Genomic DNA, 27,469 nt, shown 5'->3' with positions numbered 1-27,469 from the left:
GCAAGTTTGTTGTGTCTCCTCCCATTTTTAATCATTTAAAGTATAGGTAGCATTTTTCTTTATTGATACCGTCCTTCGCGAAATACTACCAAGCTATGAATTAAGCAATTCTGTAATACAACTGGCGTCCAACGACGACACCGAGAAACCACCATATCTTGCAGACCAGATGGGGCAACTCTTTCACACCGCGTGTACAGACATGCCATCCAATAGGCAACACCACATGGTGAAAGGTGCGTAATTGTCTCAGCAATACTGCACCAGTTCTTATGCCATGTGTCTGTTACCCGTTTCTGTCGGCATTTTTATCGAAATAACACTGATGTATTTTCCCATTTACTACAATAAAGCAAAATTACAAAGCAACTGAAATGTTCCGAACATAACCACAGGAGCTGTGTTGGTAGAGCACTTTAGAAGAAATCTGTTTAACACCTGATCATGGCGTTGGAATAGGGGTTGACTTCAGGGTGACAGGTATAAGATGAGAGACTCATGGGAACAAAACCGCTGCCAGTGACAAGGACTCGTGTGGCGTTATTCTAAATTTCTCGCCCAAGAATTACTTCGAGCAAATAATTAGAGATCCAACTCGTGAAGGTAACGTCTTAGACCTCCTAGCAACAAACAGACCTGAACTCACCGAATCACTGAACGTAGAGGAAGGTATCAGTTATCACAAGGCAGTGGTAGTAACTATGACTAAGGGTATTAAAAGGAATATTAAGAAAGGTAGGAAAATAATTTCAATTAGCAGAAGTGAGAGGAATTTTTCCCCTTTTTAAAAAAATGCTTCTTTAAAAAACAAAAGTTTTTGCACTGCTGCTATGGCTAATTGACATTCTGGTTTTCCACCCGCTTATTAGTAAAATGTAAATGACACCTGTTACAACTAAGATCAGAAAATATCGAAAAATGCTGTTTATTTGGAGCGAAAGTACCGGTGTCGGTTTTAACCGCTCGGCTTTTCCCATCCCTATACGGAAGTCAAGGAACACGACATTTACCTGTGTCCCTGTATCTGCTGCTTTTTGGGTCTCGTGGGCGAACAAAGCGAGGGTTTAACTCTTGTGGGGCGATTGTTTGACACTCCTCGGCTGCCCTTCAATTCTTGAGAGGCTAGTGTGTTCTTGTTGAGACGGAATAGCACCGCCTCTTCGTCACGTCTCTTCCACACCCCTTTAGGGATATGGGAGTAATGATTCGCCACAGGAGCAGGACCCTCTGTGTCACTTTCATATTTTTCGTCTGCGTCCACGTCGGTGTTCGCAGGCCGCGGCGTCGTAGTTGGTTGGCCGGATTCGTTGTCGACGAAGCGCCGGCCAGCAACCCATCACATTCTTCACAGCGTCGACCGCCCCTTTAAACTCAGGACGCGGTCATGGCAATAGGCAGAGGAAAGAGAGGGAGCACACTTCCGGCAGGAACATGGCACACCGGATGCACTCCCCTCGTCTCTTCGATACGCAAGCGAGACGAGAAGACCGCATCCGCTGGTGTTGAGCGTACCTCTTGTTTCGTCATCTCAGCCTCAGAGTGACAGAAAATTGTCCCCCGCTTTGTTTTTATGTCTGTGTGAAGACGTATCTGAGGAATCGTATTTTTCTGCCTATATATGAAGGCTAATCCCAGGATCACTGTTGGGATTGTGATACGTTTTTCACTAATAGATAAACTGATTCACGAGGGAGGTTTACTGCGCCAGAGAAGTCGTCCGGCCGTAGATAGTTAGTGAAACCTGTACAAAGCCCGAAGCAAGACATCGCTGATGTTGTGCACCAGTTCAAAAAAAGTGGTTCAAATGGTTCTAAACACTATGGGACTTAACATCTGAGGTCATCAGTCCCCTAGAACGTAGAACTACTTAAACATAACTAACTGAAGGACATCACACGCTTCCATGCCCGAGGCAGGATTCTAACCTGCGACCGTAGCAGCAGCACGGTTCCGGACTGAAGCTCCTAGAACCGCTCAGCCATAGCGGCCAGCTGTGCACCAGTAACAGTTTCAGTAAGTAGCGTTGTTCTCCCACATACACTCGACTTAACGGAATTTAGTGCTTCTTTTTGTCATTTAATGGCGACATTACCGGTTCGTCGGACTTAGCGTGTCACTCGAACTGTTAACTCAAGCCCAAGACGTATGATGCTGAATAGCAAATGCTACTGACAAACATAGTTGATATGACACATTGCTATAGTGACCACAGAAGAAGATCTTCCATTTCGATGTCTGTGCGGATATCAGTGGATGTATCCTAGGGACTTCGCAATAACTTTGCGGGTTAAAGGCTGCGCCGATGTATTTATCTGCGGGTATTCACAACAATATTAAGTTCGTCGTTAAAACTTAAAGGACATTGACAGTACTACGTTTTTTCTGTTTTTGCATCACAAGCTATCGACACTAATGGTTGCTGTTGTTTAAGTCATTAATGATTACTGTTTTCGAAAGTACTGCCGCCCTGCTGGCTTGAATATACAGTACCCTGAAGGCGACAGATCCATTGTTGATATTCTCAAGAGCAAAGGTGGCGACGAAATACATGACTAACATGTAACAGTGTTCAAGGTCCTTTTACTTCCCCATGTAAGGAAATATTTTGCAGAAAATTTAACAATAAAAACTCACAAATTCCGTTTCAGTAATAGCGGTAGGAAGTTCCAACTTAAGGAAAGCATCAATAATATGACTGACTACGTAACTGAGTGGTTAACCTAGAGGGCTGCCATGCGGAGGACCCGGGCTCGATTCCAGGTGATACGAGCGATTTTTCCTTGACTGGAAGACTGGAAAAAGGTCAAGTCAGCCTCGTAATGCCAACTGAGGAGCTACCTGACTGAGAAGTAGTTGCTGCACGCCATGGAAAGTCGGCAAAACGGCCGGGGCAGTGGTGTGCTGGCCATATGTCCAACAATACAGCGTCCGCTTGACTTCCGAAGGCAGAGGATAACACGCTGGCAGATAGTCATCTCTTAGGCCTTCAAAGCCTTGATGAGGAGATTGTTATGTTGTACTCCACTGTGGTCACGTTCGGAGTATACGTTAGTAATTTGTGGAACGTACGTTACGAGGTTCGACTTTAACAGAAGAAAATTGAGGTCGGGCGCACGGTCTGTCGTTATAACTCCAGCAAACTTAACGGGTTGATTTGCTCTACTGCAGATGCGAATGCGGATGAAAGATTTGCAGACGCGGGGTAAGGGACTTGTGGCTGCAGTATCTACATCTACATCTACATCCATACTCCGCAAGCCACCTGACGGTGTGTGGCGGAGGGTACCCTGAGTACCTCTATCGGTTCTCCCTTCTATTCCAGTCTCGTATTGTTCGTGGAAAGAAGGATTGTCGGTATGCTTCTGTGTGGCCTCTAATCTCTCTGATTTTATCGTCATGGTCTCTTCGCGAGATATACGTAGGAGGGAGCAACATACTGCTTGACTCCTCGGTGAAGGTGTGTTCTCGAAACTTCAACAAAAGCCCGTACCGAGCTACTGAGCGTCTCTCCTGCAGAGTCTTCCACTGGAGTTTATCTATAATCTCCGTAACGCTTTCGCGATTACTAAATGATCCTGTAACGAAGCGCGCTGCTCTCCGTTGGATCTTCTCCATCTCTTCTATCAACCCTATCTGGTACGGATCCCACACTGCTGAGCAGTATTCAAGCAGTGGGCGAACAAGCGTACTGTAACCTACTTCCTTTGTTTTCGGATTGCATTTCCTTAGGATTCTTCCAATGAATCTCAGTCTGGCATCTGCTTTACCGACCAATAACTTTATATGATCATTCCATTTTAAATCACTCCTAATGCGTACTCCCAGATAATTTATGGAATTAACTGCTTCCAGTTGCTGACCTGCTATTTTGTAGCTAAATGATAAGGGATCTATCTTTCTATGTATTCGCAGCACATTACACTTGTCTACATTGAGATTCAATTGCCATTCCCTGCACCATGCGTCAATTCGCTGCAGATCCTCCTGCATTTCAGTACAATTTTCCATTGTTACAACCTCTCGATACACCACAGCATCATCTGCAAAAAACCTCAGTGAACTTCCGATGTCATCCACAAGGTCATATATGTATATTGTGAATGGCAACGGTCCTACGACACTTCCCATGGATACCATTTCTCGTATTCGTGCAGATCTCTACATGTAACAAGTGAATGGAACGGGAAGAAGGCGTAATAAGCGGTACAATGCACCTCACAGTGGCTTGCAGAGTACGGATATAGATGGAGACGTACACGTCAAATACAGTTCTTCGGGACTGATTATGTTCAGCTCGCCTATTATATTTATATTTACAATTACTTGATTACTCTGCAGTTCACACTTAAGTGTTTGGTTGACGGTTTATAGAACCAGTTTTACATATTTCTCGACCGTCCAACTTCCGAACAGAATGTGTTAAAATTGAACATCTAAATCATTCCATGTGAGTTATGATGTCTCTAATTTTATAACGATTGTTATTTCTCCATATGTTAGGTGGGAGTCAGCCAAATATTTTGCCATTCGCTGTAGAAAGTTTGTGATTGAAATTTCGTGAAATGATCTTGCCGCAATGAAAAACGCCTTTGTTTTAATGATTGCCATCCCAGTCCGTTTACACTATCTGATCAGAAGCATTCGGACACCTTAATTGGTGCAGAAATGACCACTAGATGTCACAGAGCAGGGCGGCGAGTACTGCATTGTCACTACAGAAGCCGTGACAACAGCGGTCAAGAGAGCTCAGAGACTACGAACATGCACTGGTCTGAATGTCACCTGAATAACAAGTACGTCAGGAACATTTCATTCCTTCTAAAGTTACGCAAGCGGACCATAGGTCAAGCGATTGTGAAATGCAAACGCGAAGGAACAAACATAGCTAGTCGAAGACCATGCACACGCCATGTACTGATGTTGGGTAACGTCGATGACTCGTGAGTGTCGTTGTAAAAAAAAGATCGAATGACACCAGTGGAAGGAATCTCTAGCGAGTTCCAGAGCGGTACCAGTAGTCGAGATAGCACATGCACTGTGCATATGGAGTTAAAAAGAATGCGGTGTAATGGACGACCAGCTCTTCAGAGGGCACACATATCTACAGTCAAGTGTTAAGCGATGCTGGAGGGTATGTAAATAGCGGCGACCTGAACACTGCATGACTGCAATTCGAGTACTGAATCACGCTGTACGCTGCGACAATCCGATGGAAGGGCTTGGGTTCGGCGACTGCCTGGAATACTTGCCGTCATAGGTAGTGCCAACAGTCAAGTGAAGAGGAGGTAGTGTTACGTTACACGGGTGTTTTTCACGGTTGGGGTGTGGTTCCTTAGATGTGCATAAGAAAATCCTAAATTTGAAGGACACGAACATATTTTTTCAGCTTTGAGTACCGCACAGAGTAGAGAAACGGTTCGGACACTATGTATCAGCATGAAAATGCACCCTTTCACCAAGCGGAATTTGTGACGCAATGAGCTGTGGACCACAACATTCCTGAAATAGACTAGCCTGTCAGAGTTCCGGCCTCAACCCAATGCAACACTTTTGGGATGAGTTAGGTGGTCAACTTCCCTCCAGACGCCAGCTTCTGTCATCACTAACCTCCAGTTTTCGGCTGTTGGGGAGGAATGTGCCGCCATTCCTCCACACACACACACACATTCAAACAATTCATTGAGAGTATCCACAACAGAGTTCAAGCCGACATGAAGGAGAAGATTGGACACAATCCATCTTAACGTCCACTGACAGGTGTTCAGATACTTCTGATCAGATAGTGACTCAGTTTTTACACTTTCTAACACACAATTCAACAAAACCCGACGTTTTGATTTCAAAGAATGGGTATATGATTAGAGAAACCGAACGGTTCAAATTTCTTGGTTTCCAGATAGGTAGTAAACTGTCGTGGAAACCCCCCTTTACGATCTTCTTCAAAGACTTAATGCTGCCATTATTCCTATTCGAACGGTAGCTGAAGTAAGTGGTAGTTCGACACGAAAAGTGGTCTACTTTGCTTATTTTCATTCATTTATGATATATGATATTATATTAAGGACGTAATTTAACCCCTCCTCCCTACTTGCTGCTATTGTCAGCAAATGAGCAGTCTTTAATGTAAACTTTGAGAAGAAGATAACAATAAACTTTCTAGTTTATTTAGCTTTTCGTGTAGAGTTGGCTCCAGTTCTTCATGTCTAGGGGTCTGATTCCTGAAGCTGAAAGCGTACGTTTTAGGTCCTCACGGTTGGATTGATGTAAATAAATTTGAAGATAGTAGTTGCAGAATTTCTGTTGTTACGTTAATGTACTTTGTCACATTTTAGTATATCATACAATCTTTTGCCTTTTTACCTTAACAAAGCCGAAATTACATTGTTCGCCGAAAATACAAAAAACGTCCGATCTTATCAGAGGCATGCTTCTACTACTTCACTCTCCGGTAATAACCATATTCCAAAAGGTTTACAATTTTTCTTGACAAATGAATTTCTTTTAATTTCGATTATTATTTCATAAATGAATCTAGAAACAAACATAATAAACAGTGCAGGATTGCGTAATTAATAATAGAAATGTTAAGTATGCAAATATTTCGTAATTTCGAAAGTTTCTAAAAAAATAATTTTAACTATATATTCAGAACTAGTATTTATCGATTATAACATCGAAAATAAAGTAATTTCTTTTCATAAATTTTAGTTTGAAATATACTGTGTATAGAAATATATGAAAGTTTTCAGAAAAGCAACTGAGATAATATTGACCTGTCCAAAATTCGACAAATAATACTGGTATCGACAACTACTGTTGAGGAAAAGTAATGCTACAGGATAATGGGTAATTCTTCCCATTTTCAGAGGATATTTTTGGCTCAGAAACGGGCGGTGCGGGCAGTAAATGGCGTAAGTTCGTGAACCTCTTGTCGACCCCTGTTCACTAGTCTGAGTATTCTGACATTGGCCTATCAATATACTGTATATATTCTTTACTGTCGTTTCTTGTAATTAATATCAGCTTATTCCCAAGAATCAACAGCTTTCACTCGGTTAGTACTAGGCAGAAATCCAACCTGCATTTGGATCGGACTTCCTTAAGTCTTGTGCAGAAATGTGTGCAGTATACTGCTGCATCCACTTTCAGAAAGCTACCACAAGAATTCAAAAATCTTACAAGTAATCCACGCGCTTTCAAATCGAAATTGAAGAGTTTCCTCATGGGTCACTCCTTCTATTCCGTCGAGAAGTTCCTTGAAAAATTAAGCTGATTCCTGTGTTATGTTGTTGATTGCGTTTACTTAAACTTATGGCTTAACTTTTTTTAGGTTCATAAACATTTTATTTTATCTGCTATTACTTTTATGTTGTAACTTCATGTTCTGACGTGACCGCTACGGTCGCAGGTTCGAATCCTGCTTCGGGCATGGATGTGTGTGATGTCCTTAGGCTAGTTAGGTTTAAGTAGTTCTAAGTTCTAGGGGACTGATGACCACAGAAGTTAAGTCCCATAGTGCTCAGAGCCATTTGAACCATGTTCTGACACATTCCGTGGCCTTAGAGTTTTGCTCCTGAATTTAGTTCTACGGAACTAGACGTGTAAAATAAAATAAAATAAAATAGTTCGTTATATTCTTGGCACTCTCTCCTCGACTTCGCGCTAAATACAAAACGAGCTGCCCTTCTTTGATCTTTTTTGATTTTCTGCCAGTCCTGTCTGGTATGATCCCACTAAAGACAGCACCCCACAACGTTTTCAGTGCGACGGTTCCAATTTAAGTTACACCTAATATTGTGTGTAATCCCTAGGCATTTAGTTGCATAGACAACCTTTAAATTTATCTAATATATTGTGAACCGGAAATTTAACTGGCCCTTGTTTTTGTACTGACGTGGAGGGTCAACTGTCACTTTTCGCAGAATACAGATATCTTGTCTAAATCATTTCGCAGTTCCTTTCGATTTTTTGAAGACTTGAACAGCTGGTAAATGATGGCACGATCTGCAGACAGTTTAACAGGGTTGTTCAGATCGTAGGAACTAAATCGTTTGTACAGATTAGGGAAAGTATAGCACGTTTTGTAATATCGCGAAATATGGGAGAGAATGCCACAGAAATGATACAGGATTTGGGCTGGACATCATTAAAAGAAAGGCGTTTTTCGTTGCGACGGAAACTTCTCACGAAATGCCAATCACCAACTCTCACCTCCGAATGCGAAAATATTTTGTTGACACCGTCTTACAAAGGGAGAAACGATCACCACGATAAAATAAGGAAATCAGAGCTCGTAGGGACAAATATAGGTGTTCGTTCTTTCCGCGCGCTATACGAGATTCGAATAATAGGTGAAGGTGGTTCGATGGACCCTCTGCCAGACACTTAAATGTGATTTGCAGAGTATCTATGTAGATGTAGATGTCCTATAATTCTAGAGACTGTCGTGTGCATTTAAATATATTAATTTCAATCAATAAAAATACTAATCGAATCTTGTCATGACGTTTCTAATGTAAATTATTTTATTCAATACAATCACTTGCATAACTCGACTGAATGGCACATCTCAACACGTAATTCGTTTTTGTAATGTGCACCGCGTGTTTGTTGTTTGGCGTTGCGAGAAAGCGTCAAACACAGTGCTAGAGTGGCGTAATTCTCAACGAAGTCTAGAAGTTACCACCAGCTTCATGAGAAATGTCTCCTGCGAGATGCTACGATACGCAAAAGGAGAATGAGAAAGCCGATAAAAATGACTTATCGTGGCAACTGATAATGGATCGAGGAGGGAGGGACGACACAGGGGAAGGAACGAGAGATGAAAACTGGCTTCCAGCGCCCTCCAGTCGTAAGCGTGGATGGGAAATCGATAGTCGCAAGAAGGTTATTTCTCTGCAAGTGCTCTCATCAGGATCTTCAACAATTCTGGGATATGACCTCCAGAAATACACAGTCCCTGGACGAAGAAAGCACGTAATCAGACAATTTTCTAGAACGTGAGATATATCGTCTTACGGCCATTAGTTAAATGTTCCGTCGCTGCTTGGCTGTTATCATTTCACCGCCCTCGACGGGGAAGCGGCTTCAGAACCAGTTTTTTGTGACCTGGAGAGGCCATATTCGTTCTCTAGTAATACTGGTCTTCCCATTCAGAGAAATGGTTGCGTTGTCACTAAATAGTTCAGAACAGATGTTTCTAGGTTTAAAAATAATTACGCTTCACTGTACGCAAAGACAAATTCCTGCTGTACTCCGTTCGTCTTTGAATGATGATTATAGGGAGTTAGTGGGAGTTAATATTTGAAATAGAAAATTCCATAAAAGCCGTTATAAAAATGAAGACGCAGTTTAAGACCGCTGTTCTGAAGCAGTTTCGCGTTCGTCACCACGTAAACAGCGGCTAACTATGGAGTAATGTCGCCTGTCAGTGGTGGTGGTTTTAAAATTTAACTTCCTTCCTCTTTGCCTTTAGGAAATTTTAAGCTGCAGACTTTCTGAAGCCCGATATCACTGTTATACTCCTTTCAAAATCTTTTCGGTTACTTTAAAACATGCTCTTCCCTTTATATTTTTAATGAAATGGGTGCCCTTTCTTTTAATGTGTAAAAAACTTCGTGATCTACCCCTTGTCGAAAACTTGCTTCGTTCTCTTGGAACGTTAATAACGTCCCCGTTACATGGGATACACTCAGTTCAATCGATAACGTTTGTAGCGTGTAAAATGTGCTCCGAGGGAAAATAAAAGTCACACTGTAATGCACTGCTTGGTATGTTTGTTGAAACACCGCAAAACAGTAATTATTAGAAAACAATGCCGTAAAAGGTCATAGCTGTCAGTGCGACAGATAAAGAAGCGTTTCCGATAGAGACATATATGTGAGTCCACTTAGCAGCAATTACACGGTATTGACATTATATCAATATTCTGGATGCACGAACAGAAAAAAAGGAATTATTCATTAATTAACGTTTCTAAAATTATTCCATTTTTAATAATCGCCTCGAAGAAGGCACAGTACTGGTTTTTAATTAAAATTGACAAAACTCTTGCACAGGATTGTCGAGCACATTGCTTACAGTCGTTTAGCTAACTGCAGTACTCTGACTGCTCCTGTATGGTCCATACTGCGAGATGAATCTAAGTAAAAACTGTTTATTCCTCTTTTTTTTAATTCAGTACAGCTTTTTTGGAGTGAAGATAATGTCGTAGTCTTAAGTGCATTCCCCTTACAAAAAATTTCTACGAAAATCTGGAACAATAATTGCATTAAAAGTGCCATAGATGCTTTTGAGTCTGAACTACATTTACAAGCTGTCGACTGGGGAACCACAATATACACTAGTAGTTACCAAGGATTGCTTCTACCAACGACATCGATCTTTTTTAATTGTAACTGATAAGTATTTCCAGTGTCAGCTTACATACATTGGCGTCTTCTATTTATGGTTCTCCCCACCCTCCCTCCACACACACACACACACCCCTTCCTCCCCCACCCACCAGGAAACGGATCAAGGTAATCGAGGGGAACCCTCCCGCTCCCCCCCCCTCCCCTACACAACACACACACACACACACACACACACACACACACACACACACAAACTATAAGCAAGATTGTGAGTTATATTCATGGTCATCCAGGTGAATCTCTGTCATATCCCCACACATTAGGCAACTCTGCGAGCTATTTTCAAGGTCATGGTGTAACTTGATACCGGTCTAGTAGTCCTACTCCTGTATCTTTGGCATCTGGACTAGATCATCGCTAACTCAATACTGGGCACGTGATATAAATTTGGTGGCAAACCCCTGGACTAATGGGAGCACATTAAAATGGTGGAAACCCCCTTCCCTTCCACCTGGACAATAAGACTAGAGTTCTGCTCCTCCCACTTATCATCCTTTGTAACTAGCATAGTTGTGTAGACCTCATCATTCGAGGTCTGATCATCTTTGGGGAGAGGTTCAGGTTGGTTATAAATACTAATTCTATAGTGAATGATTTTGGAAATAGTAACCATAATATAGGCAATTAACTATTCGTTTACTATGATCAAAATTTATTTATTTATTAATTTATTTGGAACACATAACTTTTACAATCATTTGGTGTTGTTTACATACAATTTTTTTCGTTTGCTTACAAGGCTATTTTTAGTTGTTTATTAACAATTTTTGTATTTAAAAGGCCATTTCTTTATATATATATTGTATGAGGGCTGTCCAGAAAGTAAGTTACGATTGATCGCAAAATGAAAATCACGGTGAAAATCAGATATGTTTCATTTGTAACAGTTAGCTACATCTTTCAGCTACTTCTCTACGTAGTCGCCGTTCTGACTCAGATATTCGTCGTAGCATTGTACCAACTTTCCAATACCCTCATCATAGAAGGCAGCCGCCAGTGCTTTCCGCCAATTCTCTACGCTGGCCTAAAGCTCGTTGTATGTGCGAAAATGTTGTCTTCATAGCCAGCGGTTCATTTGAGCAGAGATGAAACTCAGTGGGAGACAATTACGGGCTGTATTGTGGGTAACCAAACATTTCCAATTGAAACGCTGCAGGAACATCTTCATTGCCCCTGCAGAATGAGGCTGAGAATTGTCTTGAAGAAGAAACCGCACGACAGTTGTGTAATGTTGGTTGCATAGCTTCAGGGGAAAATTCTCACTAGGCCCTCGTACTTGGCGGGAGACACTATTTTCTATAACATCTTTACGCGCTCACTAAGAGCTCAGGTATGAGAAGAGCGACATAATTCTACCTAGAGTCATACTAGAGACACTGCCCAACACATCTTTGCAAAGCTTTATCGGATTTTCATAGTCGTTTCCATTCCGCGACCGATTGTAACTTACTTTCTGGACAGCCCTGGTATATAGTTTTACTTACAAAGTAATTTTTTCTCAAGACTTGTAACTATTAGGTATACTAAAGCTAGAAGATCTTAAATACTGTATTTCCCATTTATGGTTCTACATGCATCATCTACATTTTTCATATGCAGTACTTACATTTCCATGTGTAGAGTAGTTATACAATACTTGCATTTCTAAATACACTGTATTTACATTTTAATCATTACTTTCTAATCAGTATATATGTGGTGTAACGTATCCTTTGTTGGACAGCAGTCAACAGATATGTAAACGATAAAGTTAACCGAATCTGCTCAGTAGCATGCAAAGCCTGAATTAAAAGCTTGGCATCACAAGGACATATCACAGAAGCGATAGCATGTCGTATTGGATTTACATCTAGACATCTGAAAATATTATTTATCTGACTGAGTATTAAAGTGAATTCCTCTCCAAAAAAGAAAATCGCTATCGCTAAGTAATTGGGGAGTGTAACAGCTCATGGGTGCTGATGAACGTACCATTGCTCGATAAGCAGATTGACCATGAAAAGTCTTACTTTAATTTCTACCGTAAATAGCGGTAGCAAACCTGAATCAGACTTCGTATTTAAAGATGCAGGTTCTGTTCGGAATATAATGCTCAAACAGCAAGATGTGGTCTGTGGTCTATCTTATTGCTATCGAACAATGTACAATCTCTAAAACAGAAAATACACAACATGAAAACATATAAGTGACCGCTTTAACAACAGGTATCTTTGATATACATGCCAAGTTATTATTCAGAACAATATGAAGTATAATATTTGCAAGTTACTCATACCTAAGTTTGCTTTTTGAGGATTGGAAGGAGCTTCTTCCCTCAACAAACATCTACTATTTAACAACTGGTAGTTTTTTTCATATGTCGATACCTTGCCTGTTTAGTATTATTGAACCTTTTTTTCTCTATTTATCTTATGCTTGCACAGACGTAGATTTTATGATGACAGTATGGATTAATGGATAGAGAAAACGAATGTCATCATATTTTATCTCTTACATTTGAATGGGATATGTTACTAACAGCATCAGATGAAGTGAAGTCTGTTATGCACAAAAAGGAGTATAAGAGTTGGTAGCTGTCCTCAATTATCATGTATTGATTTGTAATTTTGAAGATAATATAAGAAGGTGAATTGCATATCACTTCTTATTTATGTGGTGGAGTGAATGAGAACAAGAAGCTAATTTTCAGGAGATTTATCTGGAGCCTGTAAGGAGGCATAGTCTGGGCCAAGTTGAAGGAAGAAGGCTCTCAGATTAAGGATAGAGACTAGCTGGACCCTGATTAATAATACTTCATGGCAACCAAATATTCAGTAAGCAACATTCATAGTATATAAAATGAATCTTGAGGTAGCAACTCATTTAAGTGTTTGGTGCATGAGGTGAAGTATAACAAACCACCATGCAACACCAGCTAACCTCAAACGGTTCAAACCGACTACAACACTTTCCTCACCGCAGCTCAGTTGGTAGACAATGTATTCACTGTGCCCACAAACACCACTGCAGCTAGATATGTCATCATCAGTGTGGTAGAGGCTGATGTCACCAGCTTGTTTGCCAATACAGCTGTGCCCTGGACCATCTCAGAATCATGGGCCTTCATGGAAATGGGCGTCACTTCGACATCATTCTTGGCCTAGCAGCAGCAGTAACCTTTACCACTCTGTTATGGATCACCAAATAAGTCCTGCAGCCACATTGGACCACTCTGTGGTTGCTGGTGCTTTTAGAGACAGGACCTTATAAACCAGTACTGGCAACTGGCTACTGAGATCCTGCAGCTTTCCTCTATGCCCATCAACGTGTTTTGCAAAGTGTACTCTCCGAAACTGTCAATGACCCAAAGTATCCTGCCATTAAGTGTAACACAGCTCTATGCTGTGAGATCTTGCACCGACACCCCCCCCCCCCCCCCCAAAAAAAGAAGAGAGGAGTAATGCTGGCACGAAAAAGAACGTTATTAAGGCGTTATTCAGTCACAGAGTGGTTCAGAAATTTTGTCGTGACTGTCGCCGGCCGGCGTGGCCGAGCGGTTCTAGGCGCTACAGTCTGGAACCGCGCGACCGCTACGGTCGCAGGTTCGAATGCTGCCTCGGGCATGGATGTGTGTGATGTCCTTAGGTTAGTTAGGTTTAAGTAGTTCTAAGTTCTAGGGGACTGATGATCTCGGAAGTTAAGTCCCATAGTGCTCAGAGCCATTTAAACCATTTTTTTTGTCATGACTGTCATACTCAGACCCTTTCCTGAAATGCAGAGAAGAGGGTCGGGTAAGGCCCTCAGTGAGGTGTACCCCCTTGACATATACTCACATAGCCATGATCCACTTAATGGGGGGTTTACTTTCATCCCTCATCAGAAAGATTTTGCTGCTGAACAGGAATTTATTAATGTCCAGAATCTAGATAAGATAGATCAATATTGCTTCACTTTGTCGCTTGTGGCTTGTGACAGAAATTACCTGAAAGATGCACACTATTCATACATCTTATATCCACTGGCATTACAGTTTACAAGGTATATCATTCTCCATAAAACTGCATGATCTAAGAAAATCCGAGAGGCAGACCCCTGATTATTGAATTCAGGTAGACATTCTAGCTGTTGATAGCAAGCTAGAAGAAGATGACCAAGAGCATACTGTGCAGAACAAGGAAGTTAAGCAGAAAGTGGCTGGATCCATCCACTTTTCCAGACTAGCTGGTCAGTGCTCCAAACATGTGTATCAAAAATATGTCTCACGTACTTTCTGCCTATTTGTCAAAACATAATGGCGCAAGGTATTTTTGGTTTATGTGTCTCCTTTCATTTACCATGAGTAAGTATCTCGAAAGGCACCTTATTGACTGCTTTACCCAGGAACCCATTCATGCAGAAATGCTTACCAAGGATAAAAAGTACCTGAGGCTTAAGAACGCCCACCATCAGGAGCAACGCTCCTGTGTCATATATGCTAAATTCGAGTGCGTCCTAGTTCTTGTAGTGCATTGTGAAGACCAAACCACCACCTCCCAGACAACCTTTACAGAACGACTTGTACCATATGAGTCAAGTGGTATGCTGGTATAACACGTCACGAAAACTTCGAATCGTACATCAGGGATAATCCTGCGACATGGTTGCTCACTGTGAAGAAACTTGTGTGGGAAGTCTATGGAATTTATTGCAACAACGTTCACATGACTAGCTTCTAGGAGAACAATGTCCTATACGAACAGACAGTTGATCGTCATATTTATGGTCTACCATTTGGTGCGCCACGAGTAAGAGCAGGCGTGCATGTGGGGAATTCCTGTAAATTATGTTCAGCTATGGCTGGAAGGTAGTTGTTAAGGAATTGATTGGAAATCAGATGGCAGGCGCAGGCAATGTTGATTCTTAGCAAATGATTCTGTGATGCAGGTTTGGAACACTGCTTGCGGGCGAGAAGGCACAGTCTGATGGGCACTGTATACAAATGTGAAGTAATCAGGGCAGCACAGGGCACTGATGTGTTGTGAGGAACCTGTACATTGCAGCTACAACAGCGACTAGTGACCTGTGGGTGGTGGCAAAAGCAGGCTGACGAAAGGTGACGTTGCAATTATTGAAGAGCACTCCATTTGTCTCCTCCAGAGGGACTACGTCAGAGGTGTCGGGAAAAGATGTATAAATAAGCGAGCCCAGAGGCTCAAATCAGGCAGTAATGACGCCATTCCGTCAAAGGCTAGAACTGGAGAGAATGACGATTGTTTAATTTGCAGGCCAACCACGACGACCTTCTGGTGATGGGTATTGGTAGCCAACCAGCTTGCTGAAGCTACTTCCATCCTCCACTTTACAGATGCATCATAGCCATGGCAGTGTGGACCGCACCTTAGAGCTGCACCGGCGCAAGGAGCGAAAGGGCTGCAGGCCTCCACTCTCAGGGTGGCATCTTCTGGTGAACTGTAAGCTGCCATCCACAGAGGCAGGGCCAGGATGTGTACTCGTGGCCTCCTGGGTGCAGAGCTGTCTGCAGTTGCTGACTAAGCTGCCCTGGGCAGACGGCTGGAGCTGCTGAGGCTCACTACAATGGTGGACGGTTGTTTCTCTTCAGCACACTCCATGAGGTCCACGCTTGAAGGAGCAGTCAGCCATGCCGTGGGCTACCGGCACAGTGAACATGCGTGGCAGCCACTTAGCCATGGTGTGAATAGGAGACGTATGTCTGCAAGGCTGGGCGACCAGATGCCAACGCTGTCGATTCTGGCATTGGCATTGGTGCTGACCGACACACATATGCCGCACAACGCCTTCGTCGGGATCAGCAAAAGGCCAACTGTGAACCTTTGACGCAATAAAGTCAATGACACATGTGCCGGTGTTTCTCTGTACACTTTGGCGTGAGTCACTCCTCTCTCGCAAACCCTACTTCTTAGTTATTCTGACATACTACAACCCCTGAGATTCTGGGGTTATAACACATTGGACAGATAAATTGAACCTCGGTGTAGACGACCATTGTCATCTAATGGGAAAGTTCTGCAGTGCAGCTTACAATACATACATCCTGAAGTCCAACTGCCATGGCACATATCTGTTTATTTTTTACAATTGGAGCAGGTAAGGGGTCTATTTTCTCTTTCACTACGTGGGTGATTTCCATTTAAAAGAAAAAATGGCTCTGAGTACTATGGGACTCAACTGCTGAGGTCATAAGCCCCCTAGAACTTAGAACTACTTAAACCTAACTAACCTAAGGACAACACACACATCCAAGCCCGAGGCAGGATTCAAACCTGCGATTGTAGCGATCGCGCGGTTTCAGACTGTAGCGCCTAGAAACGCTCGGCCACCAGCGGCCGGCTCCATTTTAAAGATGATAAGCTCAGTGCCATTCCTGATATCGTTGAAAAGTACATTTCTTTTTCCAAGGAAACCATGCCAAGAGTATTTCTCCAAATCATGCCAAGAGTATTTCTCCAACTCATGGATTCATTTTGCTTCGTGCATTATTCTCTTCAGAAATTCACTGAGATGATGTGGCAAGAGTATATGCACATCACCAGAGCTGCATATCCTGATCGCAAAAATGTCAGCTTGTGAAAAAGAAGGAGGTCTTTCCGTACAAATACCTGGATTCACTGGAGAGACTCAGCAAAACCACATTGCCTGACGTAACTGCTTTCTCCAGCAAACTAAAAGGCACTGCCATAATGGATGCAGAGTATGAGCAAGTGCTGAATGTTTGTCGCCAGTTTGGCATCCCTCATTTAGGAGAATATGCTAGATTGTACATGAATACAAATGTACACATCCTTACAAACATTTTCGAGAAGTTCTGTAATGTGTGCATGGGCCCATGCTGATTGTATCCTGCCTTCTTTTACACTGTGTCAGGGCTTTCATGAGCCACAAAGTAAGGAACAACATGTGTCGGCGTCAAACTGTTGACTGATGTTGACACGCTGCTCTTTTTCAAATGCAGGATTCATACAGGATTTTGCCAGGGTGTGCACAAGTACACCAAGGTGGATAATCCATGAATGATTGAGATGGAGTTCAGGCCATCGGACGATTTACACCATTTATTATGGGTATGCCATGCAAAATCTTCCATTTGGTGGGGCCAGTGGAAGCCGAAAGGGGAAATTGTCAGACTGATAGTAAAGATCCATTATGTGGTTGCAGACTCTAGTGAGGAATATGTTCTGGAGGTATAACTGGCATGTCCTGCCCATTTGCATGATCTGCACAGTGACTTACTGTTGTGTCCAGAGAGCCTAGTCTTATGAAATGATCACATCCCAAAGCTGTTGACAATGCTGGGGGAAAGAAGTGATATATTCAGCACTGCAGAAACCTGCAGCAATGTCTCATGTCGGTGATAGAGCTTCTTAGTATCACCTGTGGCATCTCCTCCTAACAGCATTGCTCGTTTAAGAAGTTCATTCATGCAGGCACCGAATAATGGACTTTTGGGATGTGTGACTTTGAAAAAGATTTTTACAAGTTCATGAATAATGCCGTTTTCGGAATAACAGTGGAAAGTTTTAAAGACTATCGAGAAATTTATTTAGCTTACTTGTGGCGTGGTCATTGTGGAACAAATGATTACATGCAGGACCAAATTTCGTATGGGTTACCATCTTCAGTGAAGGACTAGTCACTGTGGAGATGGTCAAGCTCCTAATACAGATCACGAAGCCAGACTATATTGGTATGTGTCCTCTTTTCCTCACTAAACTCCATATATACCTATTCAACTAAGTGTTTGCGAAGCAAATCTTCACCCATCTGTGGTTGCATTGTATGGATTCAGTCAGTTTCATGTAACCCTTTTGGAATAACACAACGAAACAAGAGGGTAATTGTCATGATGAAAGACGAGGCAATTGGTTTGCAGATTGTGGAGTTTGTGAGACTGAGATTGAAAATGTATGCATATTGGATAGATACAGGTGCCACCCAGAGGAAGGCTAATGCTGTACAGCATGTGGCTTCAAAAGTTCTCATGATCGAGGATGAGGACAAGTGTCTCCTTCAGGATGTTAGCACTGCCTCACATATGGTGCACCAGGTGACCTCTCGATCAAGAGGCCATGAGGTACATACTGCACTAGAGCTGAAAGCAGAACTGGCACATTATGATGACAAACGGTTCATGTGTGGGAATAGGATCAGTACCCTCAAGTAATCATACTATTCATGAGTGGCTGGGTTTGTGGATGTGTACTTATTTATTTACGAGGTGCATTCTAGTTCTAAGGCCTCCGACTTTTTTTTTCCGAACTGGAAAGAGATAGAAACATGCGCATTGTTTTAAAATGAGGCCGCGTTCATTGTCAATACGTCCCAGAGATGGCAGCACCGTACGGCAGATGGAATTTTACCGCCAGTGGCGACAATGAGAACTGTTTTAAAAACTTAAAATGGCGACGTTTTCCTTACTTGAACAGTGTGCAATCATTCGTTTTCTGAATTTGCATGGTGTGAAACCAATTGAAATTCATCGACAGTTGAAGGAGACATGTGGTGATGGAGTTATGGATGTGTCGAAAGTGTGTTCGTGGGTGCGACAGTTTAATGAAGGCAGAACATCATGTGACAACAAACCGAAACAACCTCAGGCTCGCACAAGCCGGTCTGATGACATGATCGAGAAAGTGGAGAGAATTGTTTTGGGGGATCAACGAATGACTGTTGAACAGATTGCCTCCAGAGTTGGCATTTCTGTGGGTTCTGTGCACACAATCCTGCATGACGACCTGAAAATACGAAAAGTGTCATCCAGGTGGGTGCCACGAATGCTGACGGATGACCACATGGCTGCCCGTGTGGCATGTTGCCAAGAAATGTTGACGTGCAACGACAGCATGAATGGGACTTTCTTTTCGTCGGTTGTGACAATGGATGAGACGTGGATGCCATTTTTCAATCCAGAAACAAAGCGCCAGTCATCTCAATGGAAGCACACAGATTCACTGCCACCAAAAAAATTTCGGGTAACCGCCAGTGCTGAAAAAATGATGGTGTCGATGTTCTGGGACAGCGAGGGCATAATCCTTACCCACTGCGTTCCAAAGGGCACTACGGTAACAGGTGCATCCTACGAAAATGTTTTGAAGAACAAATTCCTTCCTGCACTGCAACAAAAACGTCCGGGAAGGGCTGCGCGTGTGCTGTTTCACCAAGACAACGCACCCGCACATCGAGCTAACGTTATGCAACAGTTTCTTCGTGATAACAACTTTGAAGTGATTCCTCATGCTCCCGACTCACATGACCTGGCTCCTAGTGACTTCCGGCTTTTTCCAACAATGAAAGACACTCTCTGTGGCCGCACATTCACCAGCCGTGCTGCTTTGCCTCAGCGATTTTCCAGTGGTCAAAACAGACGCCTAAAGAACCCTTCGCCGCTGCCATGGAATCATGGCGTCAGCGTTGTGAAAAATGTGTACGTCTGCAGGGCGATTACATCGAGAAGTAACGCCAGTTTCATCGATTTCAGGTGAGTAGTTAATTAGAAAAAAAATCGGAGGCCTTGGAACTTGAATGCACCTCGTTTAAATAATGGATGTCTATGCACGTGTGTGCAGAACAGATTGATAAACTGCTTCTCATATTTGTGTGTGCATATAGCGTATGTTTACATTACTGTACACTATGTGTTCGTCGAAATAGTCTATATGTTTTTGTAATTGTGTGTGTGTGTGGGTGTGTAGGTGTGTGGGAGAGAGAGAGAGAGAGAGAGAGAGAGAGAGAGAGAGAGAGAGGGAGTGCGAGAAAGTGTGAGAGAATGGCTGTTTAAATACACCAAAAATAACAACTGCAAAATAATATTGTAAATAAGTAGAAAATAGATTTGGAAAAAACTGTCTGCCACAGAAACAGGTAGCCTTGTAAATAAGAAAAATGTTAAGAAGCAACAACAAATGGTTGTAAATAAACTGTGTGTATAACAAATATCCTTGTACATAAAAGAAAAAATTGTCGATAAACAACAACAGACGGTTGAAAAATGTATTGGAAAAAACTGTTCATAATAAACAATTAGTTAATTTATTACCTGACCATTATCATTTTCAAACCCTTTCACAACACTTAACCCCTCCCCATGATACTCAAATGTCTGCACAGATGAGCTACTTACAGATAAGGGAGAAGGGCAGCACAGATGTTATTGGTGCAGGAGTTTCCCGCCAGTTTTGTATCAAGTGACAGATATTGAGTTAGATAATAAGCAAGTCCACTTGCGTATGGTGCATGTGTAGGACTACGTGATCAATATCGAATTATGCCATGACTTTGAACATAACTCCCACAGCGCCCTAAGGTGTGAAGGTATGACAAGGACCCCCTGGATGACCTTGAGGGCAACTTAAACACTTGCCCAAGATGTGTGGAGTTTTTATTCACTGAAAAGAACCTTTTTGAGTGCCTTACAAAACATTCAGTCTAGAGGCTAGGCAAGTTTGTTACGTTACTAATATGAGCAGTCAACGAGTGTGCGTACGTTTTCTCCTTCTTACTCTTTATCATTTAATCCAATAACTTCCTTTCTACTTCTTATAACATGTGTAGTTCAGCTTTTAGTTGCAATGAGTTGGCTGATAGCAGAGAAGACTGTGCCAGGGCTGAGAGAGAAGGCATGTTTCACACGGGACGGCCACCAGCGTCAAGCCCTCGGCTTCCAGACATATGACTTCAACGCCGGCCAGGCGACGGAGCTGCGAGGGCTGGACCGCCTGTTGAGAGAAACAGTGCGGTTTCGCAAGCAGCACACCGTCCCGGGAAGTCGCACGACGGGGGCAGTTTTTGCCCCGGAAGTATACAATAGGCTTCACGTTCGTCGGAAACACTGAACAAGCTTTCTTGTCGCCGTTTTACAGCACTGCAGAGGGAAAAAGCAAACCGCGCGAGGGAGGCAGCTCTCACTGAAGTCAATATCTTAAAGATTTCGGCAGAGGGGCATTGGAATTCTTCCCCCAGCCACTGATGTTTACATATTTCTTGAGACAGTCACGGTCGAAAAATAGTCAAAATGGCTTAAAATTCACTGATGTTTAGTTTTGCTCTTTTTAGAGACATTCCGAACAGAGTGTGGAAACCACTGTGACTTTAGTAAAGTGCAGAAAGAGAAATGCTCATTGGCTTCTACAGGCATGCCATGACGTCAGAGGGGCGGTTACATTACATTACATTACATTACATTACAGTAACACTTGTTCAGTACATCATGAATACAGCATTTGTAATGATGTGGTACGTGTCAGTTTAACATAAGTTTTCGTTATAAAATTTTTTTACAGTTACTCCTTCATATCTAGAAATTCATTTATTGAGTAGGAGGAGTTGTCATTCAGAAGTTCTTGAAGATGAAGATCATGCTTTCTTCTAGTGCTGTAACTATGTACTTCGCTATTATTTTTGAATTGGGATGGGTTATTAATAACAAATTTCATAGGTTAATATATGTATTGCGAAGGTACTGTCAATTCCCGAATTCCTTAAATAAATGTCTGCAAGGTGATCATGGGTGGACTGCTGTGCAATGAATACTTTTTCTCTTAATGATGAAGCAGCCCAAAATACGATACCACATGAAAGCAGTGAATGAAAATAGGCATAGTAGGCTAATTAATTGATACGTTTATCACAAAAATTTGCAATAACCGTAACAGCATAAGTAGCTGAACCTAACCGTTTCAGCAGATCATCAGTACGTTTCTTTCAATTTAATTTCTCATCAATGCAAACACCTAGAAATTTTGAGTATTCTTCCTTAGCAACAGACTTCTGTTCAAAGTCTACATTTATCAATAGTGTTATGATATTTACTGTACATAATTGTATATAATGTGTTTTCTCAAAATTATGGAGAGTCCATTTGCAGAGAACCACTTAATAATTTTCTAAAAGACATTATTTACAATTTCCTCAGATATTTCTTGTTTGTTGGGTGTGATTACTATACTTGTATCGTCAGCAAAAAGAAGTAGCTTTGCACCTTCATGAATACAGAGTGGCAAGTCATTAATATATATTAAGAACAATAGGAGACCCAAGACTGAACCCTGTGGGACATGAGTGTTGATACCTCCTCAGTTAGAGGACTCTGCTGATTTTTGTAGACTATCTGTACTGTTAATTTCAGCCTTCTGCATTCTTCCTGTTAAATATGGCAAGCATGAAATTTAACAACACGTGGGATTGGACAGAAAAACAGACTTTGCACTGTGCTCTGCCCAGTGATTGGAAGGGACATGCAGGAAATGACAGAAAGTGGGACAATGCGAAGCTTCGCAGTTTCCAACACGAGAGTCTGGCATCGTCACTTCCTTATTTCACTCTTCAGAATACTTCTTCTATTTTCTGAGTCAGGCGGACTGCTTTACGAGATTAACAAGCCTATACCCAGCTCCAACAGCAATGGGCAGGAGGTACTTCTGCTTGGTAATTAGCGAGTGCAGACCAGTCATCTGTTTAATGTGATGAACAGTTGCTAAAAACATGTTCAATGTTATTTTTGTGTGGTGAGAATAAGTAGTACTCTTTGAACGTAACATCTTGTTTCAAGTAGTAACACAATTCACCCCAGAAATTGGTATGTTATGAATGCTGTTTGAAGGAAGTACCAAGCTCAGTTCACCTAAGTCAGGGGCGTTATGGAGAAACAGTAAATTTAAATCCATGCAAGGCAGATGCGTTACTACAAATAGTTAGGAGAAGGAGTCATTTGTGCTAAATACCGGACCTTAAATTGAGTGTCACAGAGTCAAATTCATTCCTTTAAATGCAGTTTTTAGATCCTTTTACTGGCTTATCAGACACTCAGCTTGTCGGGAATGGTGTGGCAGTTCACATACCACACGAATCAGACGACAGTTAATAAAATAATCAAGCCAACAGTTATTTCACAAGGTGTCGAAGGTGCCGATGAATATGTGTGTAACCTGACACGGAAGGTGCTTATCAGTGACCTTGAAATTTTGGAATTTTATGGTAAGTTCCTACGGGACCAAACTGCTGAGGCCATCTGTCCCTAGGTTTACACACTACTTAATTTAGCTTAAACTAACTTACGCCAAGGACAACTCGAACCTCCGACAGTGGGAGCCGCGCGAACCGTTGCAAGGCGCCCAAGACGGCGCGATTACCCCGCGCGGAAGTGAGGGGGTTGGGTTGTTTGGAGGAGGAGGCCAAACGGCGAGGTCATCGGTCTCATCGGATTAGGGAAGGACGGGGAAGAAAGTTGGCCGTGCCCTTTCAAAGGAACCATCCCGGCATTTGCCTGGAGCGATTTAGGGAAATCACGGAAAACCTAAATCAGGATGGCCGGACGCGGGATTGAACCGTAGTCCTCCTGAATGCGAGTCCAGTGTGCTAGCGTGGCAGTGACCTTGAGATAAGATCGTTATCGTGGCTTCAACAGTCCATTGTAATTTCTTACACTATTTGATCAAAAGTGTCCGCTTACTATAATGCAGATTTAACCAATAGACGTCGCGAGAGGCGACATGCTAATATAAAAGGAAGCGGGGAGTATTATGTTATCATTAGGGAAGCAGTAACAGCAGAATGGATCAGTTACGAGGGCACGGTACTTCAAACGTAGATTAGTCATTTGGTGTCACTTAAGTAATAAATACATGAGGGATATTTCAACTCTTCTCAAGCAGCCCAAGCCCACTGTTAGTGATGTGATTGTGTAGTGGAAAAGCGAAGGAACAACCACAAATAAACCAAGAGCAGGTAGATGATGATTATGATGATGATGATGAGGATGATGTTTGGTTTGTGGGGCGCTCAACTGCGCGGTTAACAGCCCCTCGCAACATTCATAAATGACGCTGAAATGACGGCGACGACACAAATACCGAATAATCTCGAGGCAGGTGAAAATCCCTGACCCCACCGGGAATCGAACCCAGGACCCAGTGCTCGGGAAGCGAGACCACGAGCTGCGGACAAGAGCAGGTAGACCTCATGTACTGACTGAAAGGTTTCGTCGAGCATTACGGAGGGTGATTGTAAGAAATCGCATGAAAATAGTGGAAGAAATCTCTCTTGAGTTCCAAAGTGCGATCAGCAGCACAGCAAGCACAAAGACTGTGTGCATGGAGTTCAAAAGATTGGGGCATAGAGGGCGGGCAGCTCCTCATAAGCCAAATATTTCTGTGGTCAGGGCTGAGTGGCACTTGAGGTGGTGTAAGGAGTGACGCCACTGGACAATGGATGACTGGTTAGGGAGATCTGGAGCGATAATCTTATGCAAGGGTTTGGTTTTGGATAGTGCCTGGACAATATGACAGCACTGTGCACTGTGTACAGTAGAGAATCAGTTAAGAGACGATGATTGTATCACCATGAGAATGAACCTTGTCATTAGCACCATCTGTGGTGGAGTGGTCTGTGGACGATAGCGTTCCTGAAATTGAGTGGCCTGCACAGAGTCCGACCTTCACCCAATGGAACATCTTTGGAATGAGTTAGAACCTCTACTTCACTCCAGATCCAAGCGTCCAATATAACTGCCATATCTGGTTTCGATTTTGGAGGAATAACGTTCCGCTATTCCTCAACAGGCATTCAGACAGCTCATTCAGAATGTTCCCGGCAGCGTCCAAACAGTCATAATGGAAAAGGGTGGCCACACCTTATATTAATGTGCATTAATTGGCGTCACGATACTTCTGATCAGAAAGTACGTATCTTTAAGACAATAGTTAAGTAACTACAAAAGAAAGAAAAGCTCTTTCCTCACTTTATTTTTCAAAAAGACTCGTTAGAAAAGTGACAGACGAACTGTCTGTTGAGGAGCGAAGGATTCTGTTATTGACCGGAAGATTGAGTCCAGGCTTATCTTTCTTTGAAACCCAGCTGTGAGCGTGCACGTTATCAGATAACTCGTCTGAAACCTGGCAAACCGCCAGGTTGTTTCACAGTGGAAAATTCTGGGAACCACCAGAAACGTCAGGGATAGACGAATGGTTTACACTACACCCGAGAAGCTTAAATACTTAAAATCGAAAGTCAGCAAAGAAACCCCTAACAAATAGCTATACCACAAAAGTAGAGCAGATCAGAAGTCGGAGAACGACTTCGTTTTTGCTGAGGCATTCGGGAATATCATACTACATGCAGATTTCTGAGATTCACTCCCAAATTCAGATGTTCAGAAAACAAATTAGGGGATTTTGATCCCTTTGGAGCGAACAAAAATGTTGAAATTTTGGTACTTTTACCAGACATGAAAAATGCCAATTACGAGGACTTTTGGGACAATGTGACTGCTGTAACTTCATCAAACTGACACACAGTCAAAATGGACAACAATATTAGACTGAAGAGAGAATTGAGAGTCGAAAAGCTACAGAAATGATAGTTCTAGTTGAGGACGTGCCGTGTATGAGCCAGGAACGTTATAACTACACGAACAAAAGGTGAATGTGTAGACGCTAATTCTGAGCAGTCTGTTTAAGTGTGCAGACTTTTTCAAACGTGCTAATGGTGACTGTCTGTTGAAAATGGCTCAAAGAAGACATATTGATGACGTTATGAGGGGTAGAGTACTAGGGCGACTGGAGGCTGGTCAAACACAGCAGGTCGTAGCACGTGCCCTCCGTGTGCCACGAAGTGTGATCTCATGATGACGGCAACGATTCCAGCAGACAGAAAACGTGTCCGGGCGCTACAGTACGGAACGTCCACAGCATGCAACACCACAAGAAGACCGATATCTCACCATCAGTGCCCGCAGATAGCCACGGAGTACTGTAGGTAGCCTTGCTCGGGATATTACCGCAGCCACTGGAACAGTTGTTCCAGACACACAGTCTACAGACGACTGAATATAAATGTTTTATTCGCCCAGAGACCTGCTAGGTTCATTCCACTGACCCCTGGTCACAGGAGAGCCCGTAAGGCCTGGTGTCAAGAACACAGTACATGCTCATTGGAATGGTGGTCCCATGTTATGTTCACGGACGAGTCCAGGTATAGTCTGAACCCTGATTCTCGCCGGGTTTTCATCTGGCCTGAACCAGGAACGAGATACCAACCCCTTAATGTCCTTGAAAGGAACCTGTATGGAGGTCGTGGTTTGGTGGTGTGTGGTGGGATTATGATTGGTGCACGTACATCCCACCATGTCTTTGACAGAGGAACTGTAACAGGTCATGTGTATCGGGACGTCATTTTGCACCAGCATGTCTGCCTTTTCAGGGGTGCAGTGGGTCCACCTTCCTCCTGATGGATGATAACCCACGGCCCCACCGAGCTGCCATCGTGGAGGAGCACCTTGAAACAGAAGATATCAGGCGAATGGAGTGGCCTGCCTGTTCTCCAGACCTAAACCCCATCGAGCACATCTGGGATGCTCTCGGTCGACATATCGCTACACGTCTTCAAACCCCTATGACACTTCAACAGCTCCGACAGGCACTGGTGCAAGAATGCGAGGCTACACCCCAGCAGCTCCTTGACCACCTGATCCAGAGTATGCCGACACGTTGTGCGGCCTGTGTACGTGTGAATGGTGATCATATCCCATATTGATGTCGGGGTATGTGCCACGTTGTGTGGCACCACATTCTGCAATCATCCTTAATTTATGAGCATGAGTGTAGTATACAGTCATGTAGAGTAAATTGCAGTATATGCGCACATACTGTGAAATCAGGCATCCATAGTCACTCATACACAACTGCAACAATCAGTTCATCCAACTATTCCGCACACACACACACTCGCACTTACATCCACTATTTCTGTAGTGTCTCAGGTCAAGTGCCAGAGGTGTCGTCAGAAGGTGTAGAGGTAGGTCCACACTAGTGGAAATTGAATTCTCACCAAATCGAGGTTACTGATACGAGCTTACCACTCGTTTTTCTAAAACCCTACTAGGTGGCCACTATTCCCAACCTAATGGGGTAAAATGGTCAATGCAGTAATACATTCTCCGAAAGTGGACAACGTTTGGATATCATATATGAGAGCTATTTGGAAAGTAGGATCGGATCAGTCGCGAGTTGGAAAATAGTGTGAAAATAAAAAAATGTTTTATTTGCAACAGTTAACTACACCTTGCA

This window comes from Schistocerca piceifrons, chromosome 6 (assembly GCF_021461385.2).
Source record: "Schistocerca piceifrons isolate TAMUIC-IGC-003096 chromosome 6, iqSchPice1.1, whole genome shotgun sequence".
Classification (NCBI taxonomy): domain Eukaryota; kingdom Metazoa; phylum Arthropoda; class Insecta; order Orthoptera; family Acrididae; genus Schistocerca; species Schistocerca piceifrons.
The sequence above is the reverse complement of the archived record's forward strand: the minus strand, read 5'-3'. Positions refer to the sequence as shown.